Source organism: Aquarana catesbeiana, linkage group LG09 (genome assembly GCF_042186555.1).
Source record: "Aquarana catesbeiana isolate 2022-GZ linkage group LG09, ASM4218655v1, whole genome shotgun sequence".
NCBI lineage: Eukaryota > Metazoa > Chordata > Amphibia > Anura > Ranidae > Aquarana > Aquarana catesbeiana.
In genome coordinates this window covers 108,337,481-108,346,120 of record NC_133332.1, presented here as the reverse complement: position 1 = coordinate 108,346,120, position 8,640 = coordinate 108,337,481, and the positions used below count along the sequence as shown (strand labels likewise).

General features: G+C 43.7%; 1 pseudogene; it reads right to left on the bottom strand.

Moving 5' to 3' along the window:
• Positions 1–648: 648 nt before the first annotated feature.
• LOC141107992 (endogenous retrovirus group 3 member 1 Env polyprotein-like) lies at positions 649–8,330 on the bottom strand (annotated as a pseudogene).
• Between the last annotated feature and the right edge of the window lie 310 nt (positions 8,331–8,640).

Sequence of the window (8,640 nt, the reverse complement as noted above, 5' to 3'; positions counted from 1 at the left end):
TTCAGTGCGGGGGAAAAAAAAAGTCCCTGCACTTTTTTTCTGCGAATCTAATGGGAGTTCAGCCATACAACTGTATGGCTGAACTCGCATCACACAGACATCGCATGTGATCGGCACCTGTGGTGCAGGTGAGAATCACATGCGATGTCTGAGATCGCACTAGTGTGAATTTGGGCTTAGTCATTGTGTTCTGTGAAGGTAACAGTGTTATTCCCTGTATTATAGCGGAGGGATTTTTGGGTCCCTTAACAAAACTGGTTATTTTATCATAGATCTGTTTTTCTTATCTTTTATTCACAATGATAATTGAGGTCCAGGTACTGAGTGCAATCTTCAAGTTACTATAAAGTCTGGTGGAGGCCTAAATAATTGTATTGAGTTGTTGTTGGCTTTTTGCTTACATGAGGTCACTGCAAAACTTTCACAGCAGTCTGCATCAAAGAGACCTCATGTAATGTATCCAGTGTTTTCTGTGAATCGCAGAGGACGGAAGTTTCAGTTAACACAGTGTATACAATCATTATTTTTCACAATGGCTTAAGTCTATTATTGTAATGCCTGGTAGTTAGACACACGTTCAAAGGGAGCATGTCAGATCTTGGCAAATATTTTTACTTTTAATAAGACCATCTGGAATAGGCAGCAATATTCAAATGTGATAAGAAATTTATTTGCAAAACAGCTGCATCAAATTTCAGCTATAAATTCACCAATGTGTTCGTTTGGAATTCAGACACTAGCTCATTGTTCCAACCTGAATAGTGAGGAGTAATAGTCAATCATACTGTATATTTATACAAAACTGTACTTCCTCTCTGCTTGACTTACATATTATCTAACTTAGACATACATGCTGGTATTTAAATTCTTAGAAACAGAAAGAAGCAAAAAAAAAACCTCTATCACACTGAGGTAGCAAGTAAGGTAGGATGGATATTGGTAATGACTGCTAGACAATGAACTTTCTGGTATGCGAGATTTTTTATTCCATTCTTTTAGCTAGTAAGAATGGACACTCCTGGCCCGACTCGTGTCTATCACGCCAAGAAGTGCCCATACAGACAAATTCAGTGTACTTATAACTCTATTACATTACGTCACAAGTAGATAGACAATACATTTCCGTTATAAGACATTTTTTAACCTCTTAACCTTTGTAAGCAATTAACCTACTCTTATGGTTGCAAAGCAGTTAGCAAAGCAAATTCCTTTTGTACTCTTGCAGTTTGCAGATTCTTGCCTTTGCGGTTTCCTTATCTTACTTACTAATCAGCTTGACATTTGCTAACTTATAGGAAAGTGTACGTCAGTGTGCTAAACACAGGTGTCTGTGTTAAGGGGGGTGAGAGGGTGAATTCAGTGTCTTTAACCACAGCCTGTAACATATTTTACAGAGCTCATAAACTGTTCTTAGCATAGTATATACAAGAATGGCTTCTTAGCTGAAATTCTAAATCAGCCTTACTGCACACATAACCATGGCCATATAAACTGACCCCGTTCCTACTTCATTCCCCCCTTTGATCATAATCATAGCGATTAATATGAGCGAGATTAAGCATCATTAAATACCATACCGTTCTGCTTTCTAATGGATCAGAGCCCAATGTTACTGAGATTTTTATTTAGTCTTGGGGAGTTAATGGCTGGTATTTCCACATAGCCATAATATGGGTCGCAGCCTTTCTTTCTACAGTGGCCTCAATGAAACTCTGGATCATTCTAGTCCCAAGAGGAATCAGACAGGGTAACAGCAGACATGCTACAAGTATTACTACAACGATCCCCAATATAGCCTTCACCCCATATGCACTGGGGAAACCCCAATCCCCGAACCAGCTACCAGCGTTGAAACCATCCCATGTTTGGACCGGCACATGAGCTAACTTTTTCATTCTACCAGTGATTTCTTCAACTACTTTTCCTGTGTTGTCCACTTCTAAGCAACAATTACTCAGATTAAATTTTCCACAGACACCACCCTCAGTAGCTAACAGATAGTCTAAGGCAAGTCTATTCTGATACACATGAGCACGTAAATTAGTTCCTTGTTTAGCAAGCAAATTTAAGGCAGTAGCAGTTTCGTTAGTAATTATTTCTAGTACAGCCTGTAACCTTATAATTCGATTAAGCATATAAATTGGTGTTCTATAACCGTAACTTCCATCCTCGGCCCAAGTAGCTGGACCATAATATTGGACAATACGTTCTGGGGGCCATTCATTGTCTTTCCAGTTTCCTATCTTCAAGCTAGATGATCTCCGCTTCCTCTTTGGACCTGTGTACACCGAGACTCCCAATTCTTCCCTATTCCCCAGTGGAAGAAGGAAAAATGAGGGTTTTAAGGTACCTAAGACACAGGCTCCTGACCAGTCTTGAGGGAGCTCTGAATAGGCTTTGTTCCCACAAATCCAATACAAGTTTTCTGGGGCCTTCCAGTTAGATTCTTTGGTGAGATTTTCCCATAGCCCTTTTAGATGAGTGAAATTGGTAAAGGGGTGTGGGTCAGGCACGGGTACGTTTGAATCACTCCACCAGGATGTATTTTTAGAAGTGTTGTTATAAAACTGTTGTCCTAAACAGGCCATTTCTCCTACATGTGTTCTATACTGGGGACCCGACCTGGCTATACAATATTTCCCAATTATTGATGTTTTCAGGTGCCATTCTGACCTTATTCGTTCAGGGGCTGCTCAGAGGTGGCACTGAATGGCACATCATAATCTTTTTCCCTGGCTTCCCAAGGCCATTGGTCTCCCATGGTAGTTCCTCCGCACACATAGCAATCTGTCACTTGTAAATTGTCAGCCACACTTTCTGCCAGTTCAATGAACAGGTTCTTTGTGCTAGGAGGCATCTCCATACCAGTGGCCAGTTCTTCATAAAGGGAATGAAATAGCTGATGATTAACACTCTTTGTTAGTTCAGTTTCTAGTGAGACATACACAATTGTACCGGGGTCTGATCCTTTACCATAAATATGAACTCCAAACTTATTTCCCCATTGTGCTAAAAACCGGACAGGGTTATGTATGGTGAAATTCACAGGGGTGCAACTTCCCACTGTGCAGCTGGATGAACTAGCTAAGGATTGTAGGATTGCATCCTGATTTTTCATTCCCCATGTTCCCCAAGCAGCACACCTCCAGTTGGGGCAGTAATTCCATTCCTCACCTGCACAGCTAGGTCCCAGTTTCCCTGAACAGATGTACCTATCATTTCTCAAATACTCTCTCTCCCATTCCAATCCCCCACACCCTCCTCTTGGGAAGGGGTTGAGGTTGATCGCAGCACACGCATCAAAAATTAGGCTTGCTGCAGTGCTGGGGTCAGTGATCAGTGTACGGTTTATAAGCTTCCCGGTGGAACTAAAGCTCCGGACGGTTAACCAGGTTTTGTAAGGTGCATAAGTGGGATCATAGCAGGTTATCTGATCTTCCACAGAGCACATTGAATAGGTAGTCCCATTATGTATGCAGGTACCAGTGTCTGTACCCTTGCATTGATAATGGGAGTGCCACAGTAACATCTTGGTAGTCACAGATCCTACTCTGGTGGTTTTTATACAAGGGTCACATGAGTTACTCTCCCCCTCTTTTAACCCGGTCAGTATCACTATTATGGCTATCAACAGTCTCATTATAACGATTTTAGTAAACATTACACCGATGAATATCCTCAAGCTTCAGCTTGTGCGTAGACCAACCAGCGTCCGGGCTGTGGTTGGAGCAGAGCTTAGTAGATATCCTTTATCTTCCGCCGTGCGTTGAGCCAGCAGCTTCCAGGAGTGTGTTGGCCGCAGGGCTGCAGTCTGTCTATCTTCTGCCGTGCGTAAATTCAGCAGCTTCCAGGGGTGTGCTGAACACAGGGCTGGAGTTCTTCCTTCTGATTTCTCTGGTCAATCTCAGTCTCAAAGGATCTTGGGGGTCTAATGTACTGTGCCCGGAGTCTGTGAGGTCAGCAGCTCGCTTTACCCTGGAGTGGTGTATCCAGGGTGTCACCTCAGCTACCCTAATGGCTGTTGGGGTAGATAGCAGAACAGTGTAAGGACCTCTCCATTTTGGCCCTAGTGGGGTTATGTTCCACTCCTTTACCCACACTGTATCTCCTGGTTTAAAGGGGTGTACTGGGTTCGACAAGTTTATGGGAAGTTTCTCTTGAACCCATTTCCCTATGTTATACAACACTGCATACTTTCCCCAAGTTTCTGTATCAGTTCACGGTTAACTACCCCTCCTATCTGATGCAAGTCTCCTCTTATCCCTCTAATGATAGGTGGGGGCCTACCATACAGTACCTCAAAAGGGGACAGATTTGTCCTCTTTGTTGGGGTACTCCGAATTCTCAGTAAAGCAATAGGCAACATCAAGGTCCACTTCATTTGGGTTTCCTGACAGAGCTTAGCCAGTTGTGACTTGAGTGTGCAGTTCATCCGTTCAACTTTTCCAGAACTTTGTGGCCTATATGCGGTATGTAGTTTCCAAGTAATCTTAAGTGCTGTTGCTAATTCCTGGAGGCACTTGTGGACAAAGTCAGGGCCATTGTCTGAGTCTATATCTGGGGATAAACATCTTTTACAAAACTGCTTCCGTCAGTAAAGTACTCAACGTTTGGATTTTTTCAAGGGGCTGTCTTTCAAGTCTGGTCGGCTTTCATATCCATTACCCGGAGACTGTCCTGAGGTAGGGGTTCTTGTGAGGTGGGGAGCAGAGTGGCTGGGTTTTAAAGTGTTTACAGTCTCTAAGTGGATACGAGGATTTTCACACAGCATAGCTTGATATTTAACCATTCGACTGTTAGTAAACCAGTGATTTCCCTTGTAATCCATTAGTGCCTGTACCTGGTGAGGGACTCGGACATAAGTCTCCTGACCTAATGACAACTTGTCAGCTTCGACCACAAGGAGGGCTGTTGCTGCGATGGCCCGCAGGCAGGATGACCATCCCTGAACTACAGTGTCCAGTTGTTTTGAAAGGTATGCTACAGGGCGCTGCCAAGACCCAGAGTGTTGTGTCAGGACTCCTACTACTATTACTTGTTTTTCACTGACATACAAATAGGAGACTTTTTGGCTATTTGGCAAGCCCAGCGCATGAGTCTGCATTAGGGAGACCTTAATGTCTTAATGCTCTGTTTTGCTGTTCTCCCCATTGGAAGGGTTCCTTTTCTCCCCCCTTTGTGGATTCATAGAGGGGTCTGGCTTTTATGGCAAAGTCCGGTATCCAGATTCAGCAGAACCCTGCCACCCCCAGGAATTCACGTACTTGCCGTCTGGTAGTCAGGGTGGGAATCTGACAAACAGCTTCTTTCCTGCCTTCTCCCAATTGTCTCTGTCCTTGTGATACTCTGAATCCCAGGTACTTTACAGTCTCTTGTCAAAATTGCACCTTTCTCCGGGACACCTTATAACCTGCCTCCCACAGTAATTGTAACAGTTCATTAGTGACCGCTGGGTGCATGGTCATTACAGCCTGATTGACCGCTCTGAGGTCTTGAACAGGACAACAGTGAGCTGTTTCGGGTTTCTGCGCTGGAAGTAGAGGTGTATTCCAGGGAGACTGACAGGGTTTTAGAATTCCACAGTGTTATTCCTACTAGGGCTTTTCGAGGGACTGGGTACTGTTTCAGGCTGACTGGAGTGGCTCCTGATTTTAATTCGATAAGGATTGGGGGAACATGTCTGGCTAATCCTGGTAGGTTGTCTTCTGCCCATAGTCCCGGGATGTCTTGCAGTATGCGGGCTTCAAAGGGATGGGGCAATTTTAGGATAGCCTATCCCTATCCGTCAGATTGGAAGTATATGTGTGCTCTGAGTTTAGCAAGTAAGTCTCTGCCCAGCGAGGGAATAGGGGAATCCGACATGTACAGGAACTGATGTTGGACTTGATGCCCCCCCCAAAAACTACAAAGTCTTTCTAATAGGAAGGGTCTTTTGCCTTTATACTTCTGCACTGCTTGGTTAATTCTGTGTCTTTCTTCAGTATTAAAAAGGGTCAATAAAAGTTGCTGGCAGTCCGACCAAGTGGGGTTATTGACCAGAGCAAATCTGTGATGGCTTGGGGCTTCTCAGAGTAGGCAGGGTTATGAATCTTCCAGTTCAGTAAATCTGTTGTGTTAAAAAGGGGTGTAAACTAGAGTCCGATATTCCTCCACCGCCTGTTCTCTTAAGGGCATTTGCAGGGGTATGTTGAAAGACGGGCAAAGGTCCGGCTATTTGCATCAGGATTTCTCGGAGTGGAAGTGGACACTTGATTGGGGAGCCCATTGACTACTACTGAGTTCCCTATTTCTGTCCTGCCTATACTCAGAGTATTACGGTCAGGAGTATATTTACTGAGATTTGGCATTGAAATACTGACTGAATCTGATGTAGGTGGACAACAGCTTGAGTCCTCTTGTCCACTGGACGGGGCATTTGGACATGGCTCTGACCTGTCTCTATCTGAGGTCTGTTCATCTACATACGGGGGAGGTTGATCTGTCTCTTCGGGTTGAGAATATATGTTTTGTTTGTTTTGTCAGTGTCACTACTCTTTGTCATAACCATAATTCTACACTGTTCCTCTTTTTGTGGCTTCTATCCACTGCAGGTTTTTATCTCCCATTTGTCCAAAGGATGCACAATCATCCAGACGGACGTTTTCTCCTAGCTGACTGACTGACTGACTGGCTGAGGATTTGTCCGAAAGATGCGCAATCATCTGGACGAACATTCCTCCTGACTGACTGGCTGAGGAGTTATCCGAGAGATGCACAATCATCTGGACGGATATTCCTCCTGACTGGCTGAGGATTTATTCGAGGGATGCACAATCACCCGAACGAACAGTCCTCCTGGTAGGTGCGTCTTGGTCATGTTTCTGTGAGTCTGACATAATATTCTCAAATAATCAGTCAATGGTCTCTAAGTCAAGGGTTCCCTGTGGGGGCCACCGCGCTCCATAACAGGGCCAATCTTTCTCACACAATGTTATCAATTTCTCAGGGCTAAGTTTTAAATTACAGTTCTTAGCAAATCCCTTCCTAAAGTTGGAGATCATGGTTTGTAGGGGAGATTCAACACTATGTTTCCCACCCATTCTTATAACCTAACAGACACCAAGACAGACACAGAGGGTAGGGTAGATGATGAGAATTCAGTAAGGGGTCTGAATCCTCGACACAAGTAGGAACAATAGACAACGCTTCCCTCGGTCAGTGGCCTGGACGTGGTCTCCCAGCCAGAAAACGCACTTAAAAGAGGACACGGTCACTTCACCACAAAGTGATGTCTCATACACACATCAATCATACCAGACACTCCCACCCAAAAATTACTGACTGACTGAGAATTCGTCCGAAAGATGCACAATCATCTAAACGGAGGTCTCTTCTCGGAAGGTGATCAGGCTTCCCTTCTCTCGATCCGTCGAGAGGCCGACTGGCTGTCTGACAGTTATCCCAAAACCAAAAGTAAAAGGCTCTCACCTGTTCCCGTTGGAGCTCCAGCTATCTACTGCTCGGATTCCCAGGTCCTTTTGACGCTACGAAGGTCGTCCACAGCAGGCCACCAAATGGGACACAGCGCAGTCTCCTAGATAACAGTTCTAGAAGGCGCCTTTTGAGACTACGATATAACCCACAGGGCTGGCCTCTCGGACCATTCCTTGTAGGTCTGGTGGAAAACAGTGCCACCTGCCTCAACAGGTCACACCGATATTCCCCCCTTACGGCCAATGCACCAAATGAGGTAGCAAGTAAGGTAGGATGGATATTGGTAATGACTGCTAGACAATGAACTTTCTGGTATGCGAGATTTTTTATTCCATTCTTTTAGCTAGTAAGAATGGACACTCCTGGCCCGACTCGTGTCTATCACGCCAAGAAGTGCCCATACAGACAAATTCAGTGTACTTATAACTCTATTACATTACGTCACAAGTAGATAGACAATACATTTCCGTTATAAGACATTTTTTAACCTCTTAACCTTTGTAAGCAATTAACCTACTCTTATGGTTGCAAAGCAGTTAGCAAAGCAAATTCCTTTTGTACTCTTGCAGTTTGCAGATTCTTGCCTTTGCGGTTTCCTTATCTTACTTACTAATCAGCTTGACATTTGCTAACTTATAGGAAAGTGTACGTCAGTGTGCTAAACACAGGTGTCTGTGTTAAGGGGGGTGAGAGGGTGAATTCAGTGTCTTTAACCACAGCCTGTAACATATTTTACAGAGCTCATAAACTGTTCTTAGCATAGTATATACAAGAATGGCTTCTTAGCTGAAATTCTAAATCAGCCTTACTGCACACATAACCATGGCCATATAAACTGACCCCGTTCCTACTTCAACACAGCATACAAAGTTGATGAAATGCCAACAACTCACAGACTTGTTACAGAAACAAAATGGAAGATTGAAAATAAATAAAAAATCAGTGTAAAAAAAGAAGAAAAACATTTCATTAAAGCTGAACTCCAGGAATTATTTGGATTGCACGCGTATATAGGGATTGTCTTCAATACTAAAGGTATAAAACTCCCTTGTTTTTGAAATGGTTAATGTTTTCATGGCAAGCAGTACCCTTTGAGCAAGACAGTTGTGTTTCATCCACACTGAAAATATTGGATCATCTGAGAGAATAAATAATGTCTAAGAACAA